Raw genomic sequence first — 20,003 nt, forward strand, 5'->3', positions numbered from 1 at the left:
AAATGTACAGGCTGCGTTGATGTCTGTGTAAATATCATTTATGATCACTATTTCTGCGAAATAATTTTGACTGGAGAATTACACTTCCTGCCTAGCTTGCTGGAGTGGTTATGACTGGCTCTGAACACTAAGGGGAGCTCCTGTCTAGTCGAACACAGATGGAAATGGAGGGGGGTGGAGGATAAATCAGGGAAATCTCAGGAAAGCTGACGCTCGGGGCGCAGTGATTCCTGGCTCTGGGCTGCTCGAGTTTCACCTGTTCTGTCCCACCTCTGCCATCATCGCTGAAGGTTGACTTGCGATCGACAGTTGTACGAAGCTGGTCCGGTGCAAGAAAATAATAAAAGGGAAGAACACTTCAGCATCCAGCCGCTGGGCGAAGAGGGCAGAGTCACTCCTTCGGGAAGCGAGAGGTATGCACAAGGGAAATTGCGAACTTTGCCCCGCATGCGGACTGTGTTCATTTTGTTTACACTGATATTCCCTGGGAGCGTCACAATGACCAAGTAGGATAAAATCGCGGATATAAAACGACAGGTTACCGACTAGAAACACGCCCAATGTCTGTCTCGATTTTTAAAAAAAATTGAGATGCAGTTTTGCAGTGCACTTTTGCTGCAGTTAGCTTTGGAGTAGGTTTGTATTCATTGTTCTTGAAATGATTGCACGGTTCTCTGCAAGTGCACCGATTTGCAAAGTCTTAATGCATGTTGCGAGCAAAGCTCTGGGTCCCGGTATTTGGCTTCACAGTGCAAGAGCGTTAAGATGTTCTGACTGTTCGGTATCACAGACTGTTAGGGAGCTATCTAAAGCGAGGGGCACACATCTCACACAATGGAATCACATTAACGCTAAGCAGATGTAAGGGCCGTGGAGCAAAACCACAATCCTGTGCAATGAGCCATATGAACCTTCTCAGGAGCTGAATATGTTGTAAATCAAACCAGCTGGCACAGAGTGTACATGTTTATATATCGGAGGGCAGAGGTGAGCTTTCAGTTAGAGAGGTACATCTTCAAATTATATAATGCGTCTAGAAGGGAAAGAACCCATTCAGCGTATTGTGCCAGCCTCCCTGGTCTTGCAACTGTTTTCCCTTTGGGTGAGTATCCAACTCTCAGGCAATGGCATTCCAGATCCTAACCACTCGCTGCATAAAGACGGCTTGTCCTCATAGAATCAGGCCATTGAATCCACACCAACCCTCTGAAGAGCATCCCACCCTGACTTATCTGTGTAACCCTGCATGTTCAATACTAATCCACCTACACAACCCTCGACACCATCAATAACGTAGCACGGCCAATCCACCCAACCCACACATCTTTGGACTGTGCGACGAATCCTGAGCACCCCAAGGAAACTCACACAGACAGTTGTCCGAGGGTGGAATTGAACCTGGATCCCTGGCTCTGTACTGCCCCTCCTGTACTGTCTTTGTTCGGCTAGCTATGGACCAATTGGTATCACACGCTTCTGTTTCAAAACATTGTGGGCTGAAATCCCCTACCAGAGACTTAGCTCAAAATCTAGCGTGGCATGCCTGCGAGGGGTTGCAGCACTGCTGGTGATGCCATCTTGTAAAGAGAATGTTAAAGCCAAACCTTGTCTGCTGTCGCAGGTGGAGGTAAGAGAGGTTTTGGCACTACCTGATGAGGGATAAGGCGGTAGTGTTCTTATATTCTGACCAGTATTTATGCTCCTCCAATACTTAAAACAGACCAACAGGTTGGTGCTTTCTGCTGCTTTGTGTTGGAGCTTTCTGTGATCAAATTGGCTATTGTGTTCCCTGAAGCACAACACTGCAGAGGCTTTATAACTCATTGAGATGTTATGGAGGTGCTGTAGAAATTGAAATCTTTATCTTTAATGAATTTATGTGAGTTCTGAGTTAATGTTGTACACAAGTCAAAGAAAAAGACCTCCCCCTTCTACTTGAAATACCATTAGTTTTTGATTAACCTAACCTTTTAGACTCGCAGGACGTTCAGGACGTAGAAAGTAGATGCAAAGCTTGGCAATTTAGCCCTTCTTCGAGTTTGCTCTTCAATTCAAATATTTCATACCATTTTCCCATTCTGCCCCTTGATATTTTTAATATCTAGGAATCTATTGATTCCTGTCTTGAATGTAGTTAATGTGTGAACTTCCACAGCACTCTAGCTTAGACAATTCTAAAGATTCACTACCCTCTGAGTAAATAAATTTTCCTCATCGGAGTCTAAGCGGCATGCCTTAATCTGAGACCGTGTTGCCCAATTTTTTGATTCCCAGTAGTAGGAAACCCCCTTCCTGCATTTATTGAGTTGAGACCTATGAGAATTTTGCATCATTCAATTAGATCACCTCTTCTGGTTCTAAATGCTATCCTTGGACCAGTTTCATTAGACTTTGCTAGTGGCAACTGCTGGGACGCAACACCTGGCGTGACCTTTGAACCCAGTTTAGTGCCTCACCACTATGGAAAGTGCTTATCTTCTGCAACCCTGTTGAGTCCCGACAATCAATGATGCATGTGAAGAATGGAAAGGCTTAGCCACCAGGTCAGAACCAGTCCAACTCATTTCATATTTCACATATTTTATCTTAGAAAATCGCTGAGGCCTGTGCTATTTCTTATTATTATTTCTGTAAACTTTCAACTTTTCAAAACACACTGAAATCTAGGACTTTTCACCATGGTGCTTTCTGTGATGCATTATTTTCCTTTTTCCCCAGTGATTTCCAAATTTGAGCAGCCAAACAGAATCAGAAGAAATCCTATATATATAATCCCTATAACCCTTCCGAGATACTAACTTATTTGAAATAATGGATTTAAACCTTTGCTGGATGAAGAGAGACTGATGCATAAAGGTTCTAGCATCATGGTTGTTGGGTGCTAACTGGGGTAACCCCTGAAAAGGGGTATGGCAATCATGATATGTGATTATCCAATGACTGTTCAATATCATGCAGACAACACAACAGACTGTCTTCATATCACTTGGTTGTTGTCACAGATGCTATAAGCAGAAAGCTCTAACTGTGTGTGTGCTAGTAGCACTTGCTAGCTACTTAAAACATCTCTTCAAGGAAAGGACCGTGTGTCTCCTAGAGACCACAGGAGTGGATTTACACTGAGATTATTCCAACACCATTCTGGACATGTTGATGGAGGAGACACAAAGGGGGTGAGATGCCAACCAACCTGTGTTTGCACACTTCTCCACATAGTGTCCAACATGAGATGTGATCCAGCGATTGACAGCACCAACTGAACAAACTCAAGTGTGCTAAACTGGCAGTTTAGCGTTATCAGTCTGGCTCGCAGTGAGGGTTACCTGTGCTTGCTGGAAGCTGTCTATATTCAGACACAGGCCTCTGCAAGCTGGAAGAATATATCCAGGCACTGTATATTTTTAAATTAGACCAATGCAAGGGGGACAACTGTTCCCTGAGTGCATTTCTCATTGGAATGTCTCAACCATTCAGAGTCAACTTGGCTGCTTTGAATTTAAACAAAAGCATTTAATACCAGAAGTGTATCCTTTAGGGCCTGGATGTAATTTTGCAGAAAAGTTTAAAGTTCTCAGAAGTGGTCTGAATTGGTGAATGGAACTCCCAATGCCACATCCCACCAGCTCCTATTTATATCACCACAACTGTCTTCCCTCCCCCATCACTTACCTATCAATACTCTCTACCAATCAAAACTCATATCTTACTGTCATAGCTTCATATGCTCAGCACCACTGCAGGCTTCCCACCCACATTTCAAAACTTTCACATACTGACAGCTATTCAACCATGGTGTGACTTCATACTCTCTAATTGAGCAAGGAGGTGGAGGCATAGGGACCAACTGAAGGCAGGGTTTCCACCTGCATGTCCTAACTCCATGAAGTACATGGTTCAGGTGGTTAAAGAAAGGGAAACTCCTGAAACTGTGATCCCGGTCGAGCCCATTGGCAAAGATATTTTCCTCACATGAAATCTTCCTTCTCTTCCCATGGCCCCCTCTCTCTTCTAACTGGGAAGCTGAGGGTGGTTTATGCATATATCTCATACTTTCCCCTCTCGTCGCTCTATAGCCTTATTCTTGTACCACTTTCATTTCAGACACCCAAGAACTGTAACCTGGCCAGACGGTGGTGGAAGACCAAGATGATGGCGATGATGAGGACACACAGTCACTTGATTTCACATTCACAGCCACAGGTTCAGATACTCACCCTGTACATGTCTTGGAGGACAGTGTAGAAATGGCGTCTGCACACGGTGAGCAATGGGCGTAATTGTCCTGCTGCCAGTGTGCCAGAGAGCGAGCCTACAAACGGGTTTGGCTGCAGAAAGCTCAGATGTGGACTTCAGTGTGCTAGAGATAAATGCTCATGGGTCTACATGATGAAACTTAGAAATAGGTGTAGGTCATTCAGCCAATCAAGCCTGTCCTACCATTCAGTTAGATTATAACTGATCATCTGCCTCACTCCCCTTTCCAGCAGTATCACCATATCCCTTGAGGTCATTAATAGCTAGAAATCTATCAATCTCTGTCTTGAATTTACTCAAAGATTGTGCTTCCACAATCCTCTGTGGTAGAGAATTCCAAAGATTAACTACCCTCTGAGTGAAGAAATTCTTCCTTATTTTAATCTTAAAAGGTCTATTTCTTATCCTAAGATTATATACCCTGGATTTAGATTCACCAGCTAGGGGAACATCATATATACATCCACTCCACCATGCCCTGTAAGGATTTTCTGGGTTTCATTGTGGTCAACTCTCATTCTTCAAAGCTCTAGGAAAATAAACCTAATTTCCTCAATCTGTGCTCGTAAGGCAATCCTGCCATCACAATGATTTATCGGTAAACCTTGATTCTTCTCCCCTTTTGGCAAGTATATCCTCATTTAGGTAAGGTGACCAAATCTGTTCACGATATTCAAGGTGAAGTTTCACCATGACTTGAGTCAACTGCAGCAAGATGTCTGCACTTCTGTTCTCTATTCCCTTGCAAAAAAGAGCAGCGTCCCATTTGCCTTCCTAATTGCTTGCTGACCTGAATGTGACTCATTAACAAAGATACTCTGTCTCTTAGGACACCCACACTTCACAACCTCTCACCATTAATTCCTAGAGTGACCTGTTTGCTCGTACTTTCTGTTTTCTGTCTGTTAACCCATTCTTGCCCCAAACTCATGTGCTTGAATTTCATTTCTTAGTCTTCTGTGTGGAAACTTATCAAAACCCTTCTGAAATGCTAAATGCACTTCACCTGCTGGTTCTCCTTTAACAATGCAACAAGTTTGTCAAGTATGATTTCCCTTTCACAAATCCATGGTGATCCTGCCCTAGTCTGCTATTCTTTTCTAATTTCCCAATTATTATATTTTTTATAATAGATTGCTTTTTATTGTCAGTTCTCACACTCCTGACATCAAACTGACAGGTCCATAGTTCTCCATTCTCCCACCTGCTCCCTTTTTACCTTTGGGATTACATTTATGACTTCCCAGTCTGCAGGAATTTTTTCAGAATCTGTAGAATTTTGGGACGCAGTCACAATGCATCAGCTTTTTCTCTAGTCACCTCGTTCAACACCTTTTGTGAAGTCTTTCTGGTCCAGGGGACTTCAGTTGAATTAGCTTTCCAAGTACTATCTCTTTATTATACTAATTTCTTCTACTTCTGAACTTCTACAAATCCTTTGATTTCCCCATGTATATGGGAGATATTTGGTATCACCTTCCATGAAGACAGACAGAAAGTGACTGGTTAGAGGGTTTCTCTGTCATAACCCTGTAAGCTATACATAAGCTTATATTTGCCCCAGTGAACCATTTCCTTTTCACCTATCTAGAAGATTTTATAGTCCATGTTTATGTTCTTTGCTAGTTAGCATTCATGTCATCTTTTCCTTTTCTTAATCAGTTTCCTGGTCCTCCTGTAAATTGCTCCAAATCTCAGGCTTACCCCTTTCTCTGACAACCTTATAAGCTGCTTCCTTTGATCTAATGCCGTCTTTAATTTCTTCCACTAACCACAGTTGATTTACTTTTCCTTTTGCCTTACAAGAATGTATATCTGTTGCAGATAGTGTGGTATTTTCTTTTAAATATGAGGTGTCTACAGGTGGTAATGATTTGGAGCTCACTGCTCATAAGGCTGGTAGAAATGATGATTTAAAAAGAAAATTGGATAGGCATAACGTAAGAGCATAAGGAATAGGAGCAGGAGTAGGCAGCTGCACCATTCAGAAAGATCATGGCTAATCTTTTCATTGACTCAGCTCCACTTACCCACCTGCTCTTGGTAAGGCTTAATTCCTTTACTGTTCAAAATCTATCTATCTTTGCCTTAAAAATATTTTAACGAGGTGGCCTCAACTGCTTTACTGGGCAGGGGATTCCACAGATCCTATAGGAATTTGGAATTTTTCCACAGTGAGCTGGCGTAAACTTCATGGACTGAGCGTCTCAGTTGGTGCTTTAACTCTACAGCGCTACATAAATTTATACAGTTATCAGGTGAGGCCAGTGTGATCAAAGTCACAAAGAAGGTGTTTGCCTGCACTGATTTTAAACAGAAATGTTCATTTATCCTTAGTTGAAAGGTAATCTTTGCAGTGCATCAGCTGAGGTTTGGAAACATGGGTCGCTTTGATTATTTGCTTGTTATGTTGTTATGTAATTAAGGCTGTAATTGTGCTGCTGCTGTAACAAAATAATCAGGTACTCTAAGGGTAACAAAGAAAGTATTGTGAATGAAGCCAATGAGGGTTACAGCTGCAACATGTCAAGCGTCTGCGGCCGGACAGATGTTCGCTTGCAATCACACGTTTCAATTTTAATTCATGCTGTCCTGACAGCTATTTCGCCAAGCCAACAGGCAGAGAAAAGGATCACACCCTCGCTGCCTGCACTTTATCCCAATTTTAACTCAGGGCATGTAGGAGTGGCATTGGAGCCAAAACTGGGGGAAGGGCCTGTGAGTTCACAAACCTTTGGCCCTCAAACTCTGGTTACATTGTGAAGATGGATAACCTTAACTCCTGACCTCTAACAGCATGCTCCTGTGTGTCACCCCCTATTCTAAAGCTGTCAAGGATATTGCCAAGTTCGCCAGATAATAAACAACCAACTAAAACCGAATCTGACAAATTTAAGACTCAGAAATTGTAAAAGAACTGCTGGAGCTGTGAATCAGAATCAAAAACAGAAATTGCTGGAAAAGCTGAGCTGGCCTGGCAGCATCTGAGGAGAGAAAGCAGAGTTAACGTTTCGGGTCGAGTGACCCTTCCTCAGAACCGTTCTGAAATGTTAACTCTGGTTTCTTTTCACAGATGCTGCCAGACCTGCTGAGCTTTTCCAGCAATTTCTGTTCCTGGCACTGAAATTGTAGTTTGATTTTCTTTTCAAAATCAAATGTTTGCTGGATCTCTCCTACATGTCCCTGCCCACTGAGGATTGCCATTTAAAATGTTTCATTTCCTTTATCATGTTTAAGCAGTTCTACTTGTAAAGTCTACCCTGGACATGGCTTCTGTCCTTTTTCTATCAGTCTCCATCCCCTTTGGTGATAAAAGCCAAATACTACAGATGATAGAAGTGGAACGTTGGAAATACTTGACAGCTCAGGCAGCAAGTACGTGGAGAGAAATGGAATTAATGTGTCAGACCTGTGACATTTCATCAGAACCAAGGAATTATTTCATTGTCCAAAAGCCAAAGGGTGGGCTAATAGTTAAAGTCAAGAAACAAAGGATGTGTCTAGATGAGATGTGACTGGTTGAATAGCAGCCTTTCTCACGGAGAGGGCGGTGACTTGATTCAAGAGGTTGGTGGGTTACAAGGGGAGGACCAGAGAAACCCTCTAGTGCTTCAGCGAGGGAGATGAAAGTGTAAGAGGAGAAAAGTGTGACATAGATGGGTCATGGTGGAGGGCTGTGTCAACTGGGTGGCATGTTCGTTTCTCACATCGGAGGTGTTGAAATGGAATGTGGTATCCATTTCTGTCATCTCCAGCATTGTGCCATTACCAAACAGACTTTACCCATCCCCTCAATGCTAACCATCTCAATCCACGTGGACGAGGAGAACCACGACTTCGACTGGAACAACGCCAAGATTCTGGGACAGGCTAGGCAGAGACAAGCACGAGAATTCCTGGAAGCATGGTATTCCACGAAGCATGCTATTAATGAACACATTGAACTCGACCCCATATACATTCCACTACGAAGGAAAATTGGAAGTGAGGCAATCCACCGCAATGAACCCCAGAGTTTAAAAACCAGGCAGGAAAACACACCGTTGCTTCATCGGAGGCTGCACTGAGGATGTTACCAAGCACCGTAACAAAATGTCTGTGAAACAACAGATCAGCTCAGCGAGCCAAACGCCTTGAACACTCACAACCCAAGCTACAGATCTACTCCAAAACCTTAGACATCTCCTCATCACAGTTCCCCCTGTGAAATATGTTATTCTACACCTGGCCTTGCTTCCTCATGACAGGCTTCCGTGCGAGTAAATGTAACGTACCTATTTACCTACATTCCCTACTGCTACTCTATCACAGAACTTCCCTTTTGTCCCTTCCCTACCCACCTTTTCATTGGTTTAAACACCCATTGGATTTCAAAACTTCCCCATCTCTGATTAAAGGCCACTGACCTGAAACATTAACTCACTTTATTGTTTTGATGAAGGCAGCCGATCCAAATACTGATTGACTCCTGTGCTTATACATTTCACTGGCTCAGTCCTTTGAAAACCCTTCTTTATTTTCAATACTTCCTCTTGCCTTTACGATCCCATCAAAATATTGTAACAGCCTCGGGATTAAATTTCATTATATTTCAATTTCATGAGAGTTTATGGATTTAAAGAAATCAGTAAAAAATATGTAAATTTCAACGAAATTGATATGACTTCAGAGAAAGAAACCAACAAATGCACTCAAAAGCATTACATTGAAACCCGTGGATGAAATAATTTTGTAATGCTGGTATTCACTCACAGCTCAAGAAGGATGTGAGTAACAATGTAAGAGTAAGCAATGTCAATGATTAAAATTCAAATTCAGGATTGTCTGTAAAGTGGCACCACTAATGAGGCAGGCACTGTGGGAAGGATTTCTGCATTTGCAGTTGCCTGTCTGTGATTTCTAACTATTCTTACAATCAAATCAAAACTATAGGCTGACAATGGCAGAAGTGAGTATTCAAAAGCCGGGTTTTAATCAATATGTGATATAATACAAAAAATGTGAATGTACATTTTAAAAATAATCAACCTGTTCTTAATTAAACTGTTCCACTGGATTTATTTAAATTTCTACAATGAATGTATGGTGTCACAATTCAACAAAGCTACACAGCCAATTAGATTATGAACCCTTGCTCATATTCCGCATATCTGCTTCTTTGTAACAAGTTCTTGCTACCTGGGGTTCGGCTTTAAGTTTAAGCATTGAGAATCAGTGCGCATACACCTTGCTGAAAGAGGCTGAGTGCTGAAGTTGCATTTCCAACATTTATTGTTATACACCTGAGTGTGAAAAACAGCAAGGTGGAGAATCATTTAAATGGTGACATATTGGGATGTACAAAGGCACGCAGGTATCCTTGTTCATCAGTTACTGAAAGCATACAGACAGGTATAGCAAGTAATTAGGAAGGCAAATGGTACATTACCTATCACTGCAAGAGGAGTTGAGTTGAGATATAGGATGTTAGAAGGGTAAGTCCGTTATGGAGTATTTTGTGCAGCTTTAGTCTCCCTACCTAAGAAACGGTATATTTGCCATAGAGTGAGTGCAGTAAAGGTTGACTTGGCTGATACCACTCACCTATGAGGAAGACGTTTATTTGACTAGGTCTGTATTCACCAGATTTTAGAAAGAAGAAAGGGCATCTGCTTGATACACAAAAAATTACAACAGAGTTGGACAGACTAGATGCAGGAAGGATGTTTTCCCTGGTTTGGGAGGATCACAGTCTCTAGATACAGGGTAGACCATATAGGACTGAGATGAGGAAGCATTCCTTAATCAGTGGGTTGTGAACATGTGCAGGCCAAGTAACTGACTGTACAGTGAGGCTGTTGTGGAGTATCGTGTTCAGTTCTGCTCACCCTGTTTTAGGAAGGATATTATTAAGCTGGAGAGGTTCAAAAAAGATTTACCAGGATGTTGCAAGAAATGGAAGGTTTGAGGTAAAAGGAGAGGCAGGATATTATAGGACTTTTATTTACTGGATCATAGGAGGTTGAGAGATGACCTTTCAAAGGTTTATAAAATCCAAGGGGCATAGATAAGGGGCTGATGCCTTTTCCCTAGGGTGGGGATTTTTTCAAGATTTTTAAGATAGGCGATTAAAACAAGACATGAGGAGCAACTTTTCTTACGCACAGAGAGTAGTTCGTGTGTGGAATGAACTTCCTGAGAAAGTGGTGGATGTAGATACAGTCACACTGTTTAAAAGACACTTGGATAAGCACACGAATAAGAAATTGTTTGGAGGGATATGGGCCAAGCGCAGGCAGTTGGGACTAGTTTAGTTTGGGATTATGGTCAGTGCGGACTGGTTGGACTGAAGGGTCTGTTTCTGTGCTGTACGACGCTGTGACTGTATATGCGAGAAAGAGAGATATAGTTTTGATTTTAAAGGCATCAAGGGGTATTTGACATTGAGGTAAAGGATCACGCAAGATCATATTATATGGTGGAGAAGGCTCGAATGGTGAAAGGGCTTACTCCTATCCTAGTTTCTACTTTTTCTGATGTTACAACTGTGACTAAACTTCGAAAGTATCTCAACATCTGGAGGAAGACTTGGTGCATCTCAATATCACACAGAAAGCTACAACCCTTTCTTTTCTTTCTTCTAATTTGTTTTCATGACCTTGAAGATTAAACCATTGCGTGAATGACCTCCCCAGTATTAGATGACCATTTTGTTTCAGTTGGCCTGGGGCAGTGGCTCATTGTAACAATCATTATGTTGGCAGCTTGCTTGATGAATAAGAAGAATATAATTGAGTAAAGCAGAAAAAAAAGTCTTAAGTAAAATCTGGAAACTTTGGAAATACTCAGCAAATATGTCAGCAACAATGGAGATAGAAGCAGAGATAATATTTCATCTCATCATATTTGTTTGCTTTTGATAATACACTATGTTTACAGTTCTGTTCACCGTTCGTTACATTCCAGTTGAATACCATAGAACCATAGAAAAGATATAGCCCAGAAGGGTGCCATTCAGCCAATCCTGTCCATGCCAACTCAAAGTTACCCAGTCGCCCTTTCTAATCCCATCGTGCACACAGCTCATAGCCCTACTGGTTACAGCACTTAAGATGCAGATCCCGGCCCCATATAGAATTGTGTTAAAGTTGAGATTTTTTGAGCAATTTTTGGATGAAAAGAAGAGGATCAACTTTTACATCAATAATAAATTTTGAAAGGGTTTGAAATCCATGAATGGTGTCGGCACTGCCAGTTGACATGAACACTGGTTGCCTGCCATGGACCTGAGTTGATCAAGGGGCAGCAACTGTCCTGGACTGTGTTCCAGGATTCCTGGTGTTAAAGTGAGAAAGGGGCAATTGTGAAAATGACTCAGTCAATCAGTGTTTCTCAAACCTTTCCCCACTGTGACTCCATTTCAAGACTCAAAAATTGTCCTGACCCCTCAGCGCGCTAGTGTGGATGGGGGTGGGGATGAGGTGTGAAGCTGTCAAGACTGACGTCTGTTCCAGCAAGAGGGGCCTCTGTTCTAACTTGGTCACGCTCTATGGCGAGCATTGCTGTATCAGAGTTTGTGACTGCTGACCTCTACTGTAAAACAACCCAAGCCTGACATGATATTGAGAGAAATTAATTATATTTGGCCAAAATTCAGGGATTGGACTTGTATTTCCAATATATAAAAATAGGGGTTTGGAGGCCGAAAGTGGAGGGTTAGTACTGTCACATGACAAACCATTGTTAGAGTATATACAGTAATTAAAGTAAACGAAATAGCTGGCATGTACATTTCTAAGCCATTCTTAGATTTAATGCCACATCATGTTTTATTGCAGTTATTGTAACTGATTTAAATCTCACCATTGACAGTTGAATTTGAATCCCGCAAAAATGTTGCCAGTTTGAATTAGCCAGACACCACAGCATTGTTGTGGCTCAGCTCCATTTTTCTTCCTGAAGCTCAGCGATTAGTTTCTCAATTGTCTACTGTGCTGGAAATACCGTGACATTGACATAATTACTTGTATTGTGTGTTGGAAGTAGGTACATTATCATCTTTGAACAGTTTCACATTAGTAAGGCTGTTAAGTTAAGACGAATGATCAGTGTTTCGGGCAAATGTTCTGTCACAATGACAGTATGGTTCAGCCAGCTCAAAATATTGCGGATGCTGCAAAAGTCAGGTATCAAAACTGAATGCTGGAAATACTCAGCACGCCAGGCAATAACTCTAGAGATGGAAACAGTAACATTTCAGAATCCCGCCTTTCACCAGAGTGGGGAGACTTTAGAGACAGTCAGAGAACAGATGGGAAAGAATAAAAAAAGGTCAGTGATTGGGTGGAGAGTAGGCAGTGATCCGTACAAAAGAGATGATGGTGTCAGTAAAGAAATAAAAGAAGGACAAGGAATAAGACTAGGCCACTCTGCCCTTCAAACCTGCTTTGCCATTCAGTAATTACATGGCTGATCTGATTTTAACGTCAGCTGTACGTTCCTGCATATCCTGATAATGAACTGTGAACTGGGATTCAAATTCTGGCTTGACGAGTTTCTCCAGTGATTTATGCTTTCATTTCAGATCTCCAGCATCCGCAGTGCTTTGCTTTCTCAGAAAACAGCATTTGGCAGCATTTGTGGAGTGAAAGCAGAATTAATATTTCTTCAGAACTGAAGAAGGGTCCCTGGACTTGAAACATTAACTCTGTTTTTCTCTCCTCAGATGCTAAGTGCCTCCGGCAATTTCTGTGCTGGTTTCAAATTCTAAGAAATTATTTTAGTGTTGCTATTTCCTTCCATTAAAATTTTTGAGCTTCCTACTTCCGCATAGTGTTGCTTCATCCCTGTCATACAGGATATTCAGGCACCCTTGTAGTCTTAGAAAGAGGATTTCTTTTGTTTAATTGATTGTGAGGACCATCAGAGCAAATCCTGATCCTGGCTTATTTTCCAGTTGTGGTAGTTGAATAACTATCCTTGAAGAAGGAGCTATCTTTGCTTGAAACGCTCCGTCAGAATGGAAAAGCTAATTGTTAAGTGCTTATTCCTGCCCTGAATGAGATTGACTAACTGAGCACAGACTAATTCTCACTTTATTGTCCAGGGTGTTTCCGGAATGAGCTACAACCTTTAGGCTTCCCATGATAATGATTGTGGTGAGTGTGGAACAGGAGTAGTTGGATGATTATAATATTATATCTCTGTTTATGAACACAAATTAATCACTACAATAGTTTTAAAGATGTTCTTTTTTTTCCATTTTTCCAGCCCATACTAGCCATTGGGCAGTTTGACTAATACAAAAAATGGGTGAAGGTGCCACCCAGAAAATAGAGATTTTGAATGTTTTTCAAGCACTTTGATGCCACTGTGTAAAGTCCGCCCAGGGTAAATTGTAGGTTTTGTTCCATCTCTCTGGCTTGCACCACACAACATCAATTTTATCAAGAAAGTGGAGTGCTACACTTCCTTGACAATGTAGTCTCTACTGGTGACAACTCAATGACTCAAGGAAACTCAGAACAGCATAGAAAGTTAAGTACGAGACTGCTGCATCAAAGGGCTGGCGGTGTATGGTGCTAATGATTTTATTCTCAAATGGTAACTGTGAACAATGTCTCTATCTCTGACCATGGATAATGTGTTGGCCTACAATGAAAAGTGGACAAACCCAGAGTCTTTTGACTTAGTATCCTGCAGAGCATTTACTAAGAATACACTGTTGACCGGTACAACCACAACATTTAAAAGGCATCTGATTGGGTATTAGAACAGGAAGGGTATGGAGAGATATGGGCCAAATGCCAGCAAAGGGGACTAAATTTATTTACAATATCTGGTCGGCATAGATGAGTTGGACTGAAAGGACAGTTTCCATGTTGCATGTCATTGTGACTCTGTAAGACAGGGTCCTAACCATAAGGCCTCTGTTGAAGAAGAATGATGATCTAAATGCAGCTTTTCTAAGGTGTCTCTACAAACCACCCATGTACTGTTTGGCTGCATTAGAACTTCTGATGGGCAGAAAATAGCATACTCAGCTCCCAACTCTTCCACCCACCCTCCACCTCAGGCCAACAGAGCTGGAGAGGATGAGAGAGAGAGAAGATCATCACACACTTGACCACAAACTATAACCATTGCCATAAAACATGAGATTAATAGAGAAGTCCAGTCAGGAGAGTCAGTATTGGTCCCTGACTAAACCATATGACCATAAGATGTAGGAGCAGAATTAATCTATTTGGCCCATTGAATCTGTTCAACCATTTGATCATGGCTGATATATTTCTCAACTCCATTCTCCTACCTTTCTCCCTGTAACCCTTGATCCCCTAACTAATCAAGAACCTATCTATCTCTGTCTTAGGGACACCTCCACAGCCTTCTGCAGCAATGAGTTCCACAGAGTCACCACTCTCTGGCTGAAGGAATTCTTCTCATCACATCCCATGAGGGTCCGATCCTGGCATGTGCTATATGCCGATCTAACAGAAAGGAGTGCGGGTGTTCTCAGGAGAAGCAGGTCCACACTAGTGCCCATCCCAAAAAGCTTGGAAATAAATTGGACTGGTTATACTGACTGACAGGACCCCAACCAGGTCGCTCTGCTACAGGGATTAGCTGTCCCTTTGTGCAAGGGCAACCTGCTCTGAAAGAGCTGAAAATAGGATTGGGCTGACTGGTTGAAGTCCCAAAGTACCTGTCCCTGTACTAAGGGATACATGAAGAAACTTGCTAGGGAAGGGAGTGGAAATATAGAAGCCCTGGCCTATGTAATTGTTTTCTCTTTAGTTGGGTATCCAACTCTCAGGCAGTGGCATTTGAGATCCTAACCACTGCTTGGAAGGGTTTATCCTCAGAGAATCCCCATAGTGTGGAACCAGGACATACTGACCCTCCAGAGGACATTTCACCCAGACTCACCCTATTCCTGAAATTCTATTTTCCCAATGGTTAATCCACCTAGCCTGTATATCCCTGGACACTATGGGCAATTTAGCATGGCCAATCCACCTAAGGTGCGCATGTTTGGGCTGCAAGAGGAAATCCACACAAACATGGGGAGAATGTGCAAACTCCACACAGACAGTCACCTAAGCCTGGAATCAAACCTGGGTCCCTAGCCCAATGAGGCAGCAGTGCTCACCACGAAGCCACTATGCTGCCCTATTAGATAGAAATGTAAATACTTAGAGGCAGATTGAGTAGTTGGGGGGAGATATAGTGTAACAGAAGTAGCTAGCAATGTGGTAGCCAATGACATCACTCCAGTAATGTCAGGTCACATGATGAGCTGTTGATTAGTTAGGGGATCAATGAGAAGGCAGGATGGTAAGGTGGAGAAACATATCAGCCATGGTGGAGCAGACTTGATGAGCCAAATAGTCTAATTGTACTGCTCTGTCTTAACGTCTATAGTAGTATGCTGTGTTGGGACTTGCTGTAAAGTGGATGTACAGAGTTCTGTCCTCTTATCTATGCATTATACTTGCTCAAAGGAGTTTCTGCTAACAAATACCTGCTCCATGTTCATCTTTGAACATGTTTGCAAAAGTTAGGAGATAAACGATGAGTGAAATGTGTTGGGATAGCTGTACAATGTTGCGTTTGTATAGCACTATTCACAACCTCAGGATACACCAAAATGGTTGACAACCCCATGATATATTTTTTAAATATAATCACTGTTGTAATATAGGGAATGAAACTATTAGCTTGTTTGCAAGAACTAGAAATGTGATAATGGCCAGATAATCTTCATTTTAAGTCATGTTTATTAAGGACATCAGGAATAACTCACTTGGTGGCCTTCAGGATGGTGCCAGGGGATTTTTATATCTGTCCGAGAAAGATGCTTAATGTCTTAACTGAATTCAGCTTGTGCGATATTGGTGCATTCCCTCAGGATAGTGCAGGATGTGATAATCTACCATTAGCAAGAAAAAGAAGAGGGAGTCACAAGGGCATGTTTTTGCAGAGAGGGAATGTTCCCAGGGCAAGCTAAGAAGCAGATTTCCTCCCCACTTCACACTGCAGGGACAGGAGTGTGTTTTTGGAGCCAGAGGTCCAATTCCCCAAAGAGGTGGCTATGCTTGCGAAAGGGCACAACCTGGATCCCAAGTGATTCCTCTGCTCAGAGAGTCGTCATGGCTTCTGTTCTAATTATGCTGTACGTCCGTCCATGGCTCCAAGGGCATCTCCATATTGAGGAGTCCCCACAGTCATCAACTTTCCCAGCACCCTCTTCCTCTTTGAACAGAGGAATTCAGATGGAGTATGGAAACAAACCTTCAGTAAATTTAAGAATGATTCGCTCTCTTATAATTTGAAGCATTTAGTCATCAAATTATTAGTCCATAAGTAGGGCTGCCGTATGTGACTCCAGACCCACTCTTAACAGCCTTCTGGCAATCAAGTTTGGGCAATAAATGCTTGCCTGGCAATCCAGACCTACATACAGTGAACAAATTGACTACCACACTGCTAGCATTGCCCCCCCAAAGGGGAAAGCCTGCCTGATTTAATGGCCAGAGGTGCACTTTCCCTGGGGCAGTGGAGATCCCGCCCAAAGAGATCCTGGCAAATTAAGATAATAAAATGTGAGGCTGGATGAACACAGCAGGCCAAGCAGCATCTCAGGAGCACAAAAGCTGACGTTTCGGGCCTAGACCCTTCATCAGAGAGCTGTGTTCATCCAGCCTCACATTTTATTATCTTGGAATTCTCCAGCATCTGCAGTTCCCATTATCTCTGGCAAATTAAGAGGCTGGTTGCAATCACTTGCATGCAGTGCCACTGGGAGTGTGGTGGCAGTTGCTGGTACTACACCTACCAGCATCACCAAGAGTTTCACAGTTAGCAGGAACTGCAGATGCTGGAGAATCTGAGATTACAAAGTGGAGAGCAGGATGAACACTACAGGCCAAGCAGCATCAGAGGAGCAGGAAGGCTGACGTTTCGGGCCTAGACCTTTCTGAAGAAGGGTCTAGGCCTGAAACGTCAGCCTTCCTGCCCTTCTGATGCTGCTTGGCCTGCTGTGTTCATCCAGCTCTACACCTTGTTATCTCAGCATCACCAAGGGACTGAGTTTACAAGTGAGGGAGGGATGAGAGGTTACAGGGTGGATGGGGAGAAGGAAGGTTGGCAGTATGGGCAGAAGGGGTGGTTCTCAGCAGGCTCATCCCCACTTCCCGAAGCCTGTAACATGAGCTGGCACTGAGTATTTTTTGAATGAGACCCACCTCCCTTCTATGTCAGGGTTTGCATCTGGGCTGCCTGCATGGTGACTGCATTAATTGCCCACTGAAGGTTGGGTAATTGGTGCTGGGTTTCTGTCTTTGGGCGTAGTTTTAATTGTGGTATTTCCAGCGAAGTTCTGCATAAGCTGTAAGAACAGCACCTCATTTTCCACTTGAGAACTCTGCAGCCTTCTGGACACAATATCGAGTTCAACAATTTTAGGACTTGCGCACCTTTCTCCATGCTTTGCCCTATCCCCACGCACAAGGCCTTATCATCACATGGGCTGCCACCACACACAAGCCATCGCCAACCACTAACAGTCTCCATTAACAGCTTCATTCTCCCAGAATGATCTTTAACCATTCCTTTGCCTGCCCAACTGTTTTTCTGTCTCTTTGGGTTGTATCTTCACCTATCATTTACTGCTTGCCCCTGCCCCCAACCCTATCTTCTGAATAAATACTAATGTTTCCTAAGCTTCTATCAGTTTTGAAGAAGTGTCAGTGGACCCAAAGTGTTAACTGTGATTTCTTTCCACAAATGCCGCTAGACCTACTGAGTTTTTGCGGTATTTTCTGTTTTTGTTTCCGTTTTCCAGCACCCCGTAGTTCTTTTAGGTTTTTTTTGCTTGTAATTAGTGTACAGGCAGGAAGACAGGGTACCCAATTGCATGAATAAATGCCCCTCCACTAACCACGCCTCCAAACTTGCCTTGGTTGGCGTATAGTGAAGAGGGCATTAAATTGTACTCTTGTATCAAGATTCAGAGGGTATATATGTGTTTGAGAGGCAGGTACGTCACTGTCTTTCATTTTGCCCAGAACCTGGGCAGGATGAGAGTCAATGAAGGATTGTTCAGCACAGTTGCTCTCTCAATTTAACTTTGCATCTGTTGCTTTCTCAATCTGAATGTGTATTGAGGTTAGTTTGTGTGGTCAGCCTACAAATCGTGATGATTTGCCAGTGATCCCACACGATGTGAGGTTAGCAGTAATCTGGAAAACAGTATGCAATGGAGTCTTAGATTGTGGCATATCACACATGTTTTGACAATTCTTCAGTTCTACATGTCACCTAGATTACAGCCAGTTCATTAGCTAACTAATGGCATACAAAATATTTCGCTATTGGAAAACAATCAGCATATACATTATTGGGAAATTTATTAAAGAATTCAGTTTGGGTTGTGCTTGCAGAGTTGGCTTCTATTGCCCGTGCCCCACTCGTCCTTGAGAAGGTGGTGGATCATCTCCAACGATCGCGATCCATTTGCTAGGTTGTTGCCGCACTGCTGTTTGGTGTCCAGGGGCTTTGACCCAATGCTGCGGGAGGAATGAAGATAAATATTCCAAACAGGATGGGATGTGACTTCAAATGGAAATTGGAACTGATGGTGTTGCTATGAACTTGCAGCTATGCTGGTCTGTCTGGCTGGTGGAGGTCATGGTTTGTAGAAAGTGTTGTTGAAAACATCTTAGCAGGTTCCCGTAGATGTTACGACTTATGATGGTAGGGAGGTTTGTAGTTTTGGGAGATTGATAAAATATGCATTGCTAAGAAACTACCAACTTCCTGAGTATGAGCAATCCAGTTCCTTGCTAACAATTTCCCTTAATTAATTTCAATAAGAACAATTGGGTTGGAGTACAAACTTTGTAGGAGTTTGTTGAATACAGATAATTGCTACAACATCTACATAGCAAAAGTGCTAAGGGTTAATTTGATTTGGTTTATTATTGTCACATGTACCAAGGTACAGTGAAAAGTATTGCTTTGCGCCCTAACCAGACAAATCTTACCTTACAGAAGGACATCAGGGTAATAGAACAGAATTCAAAAAATGATGTTACGGTTACAGAGAGTGTGCAGAAAAAGATTAACTGTAATGTATGACAGGTCCATTCAAAAGCCTGATAACAGCGGGGAAGAAATTTCTTGCAGTCTTTTACAGATCAGTTGCCATACCAAGCTGTGATGTATTTGGATAGGATGTGTTCTATGGTGCATCAATAAAAACTGTAAGAGTCATTGTGGACATGCTGAATTTCCTTAGCCTTTTGAGGAAGTAGAGGTGTTAGTGTGCTTTCTTGAGTGTAGCATCGACATGGATGGACCAGGATAGATTGTTGGTGATATTTGCTCCTAGGAACTTGAAGCTCCCGATCACATTGATGTAGACAGGGGTGTGTCCTCCACTCCGCTGCCTGAAGTCAATGACCATCTTCTTCTTTTTGCTGACATTGAGGGAGAGATTTTTGTCTTTATGCCATGCCACCAAACTGTCTGTCTCTTCCTGTACTCTATCTTGTCATTGTTTGAGATCCGACTATGATGATGTCATGCTGTAATTGGAGTTAGAGCTGAAATTGGCCACACAGTCGTGAGTGTATGAGAAGTATAGTAAGGGACCGAGTACGCACCCTTGTGGAGCACCAGTGTTGAGGATTATTGTGAATGAGATGTTGTCACCTTTCCTTACTGATTGCAGTCTGCAGATGAGGAAGTTGAGGATCCATTGAATC

At 42.5% G+C, this 20,003-nt stretch overlaps 1 protein-coding gene across 7 annotated transcripts in view; it reads left to right on the forward strand.

Moving 5' to 3' along the window:
* The first annotated feature begins 201 nt into the window (after positions 1 to 201).
* The window catches only part of sema4ba (sema domain, immunoglobulin domain (Ig), transmembrane domain (TM) and short cytoplasmic domain, (semaphorin) 4Ba), a 386,815-nt gene continuing 367,013 nt past the window's right edge, over positions 202 to 20,003 (forward strand). For 6 of the 7 annotated variants that reach the window (XM_059639201.1, XM_048562774.2, XM_059639202.1 and 3 more), the window contains exon 1: positions 202 to 413. The gene's annotated coding sequence lies outside the window, so the exon portion shown is untranslated. Of the gene's footprint in view, positions 414 to 4,101; positions 4,261 to 20,003 lie in introns of all 7 variants that reach the window. The other variant, XM_048562773.2, reaches the window with a different exon arrangement.

This window comes from Stegostoma tigrinum, chromosome 33 (assembly GCF_030684315.1).
Source record: "Stegostoma tigrinum isolate sSteTig4 chromosome 33, sSteTig4.hap1, whole genome shotgun sequence".
Lineage (NCBI taxonomy): Eukaryota > Metazoa > Chordata > Chondrichthyes > Orectolobiformes > Stegostomatidae > Stegostoma > Stegostoma tigrinum.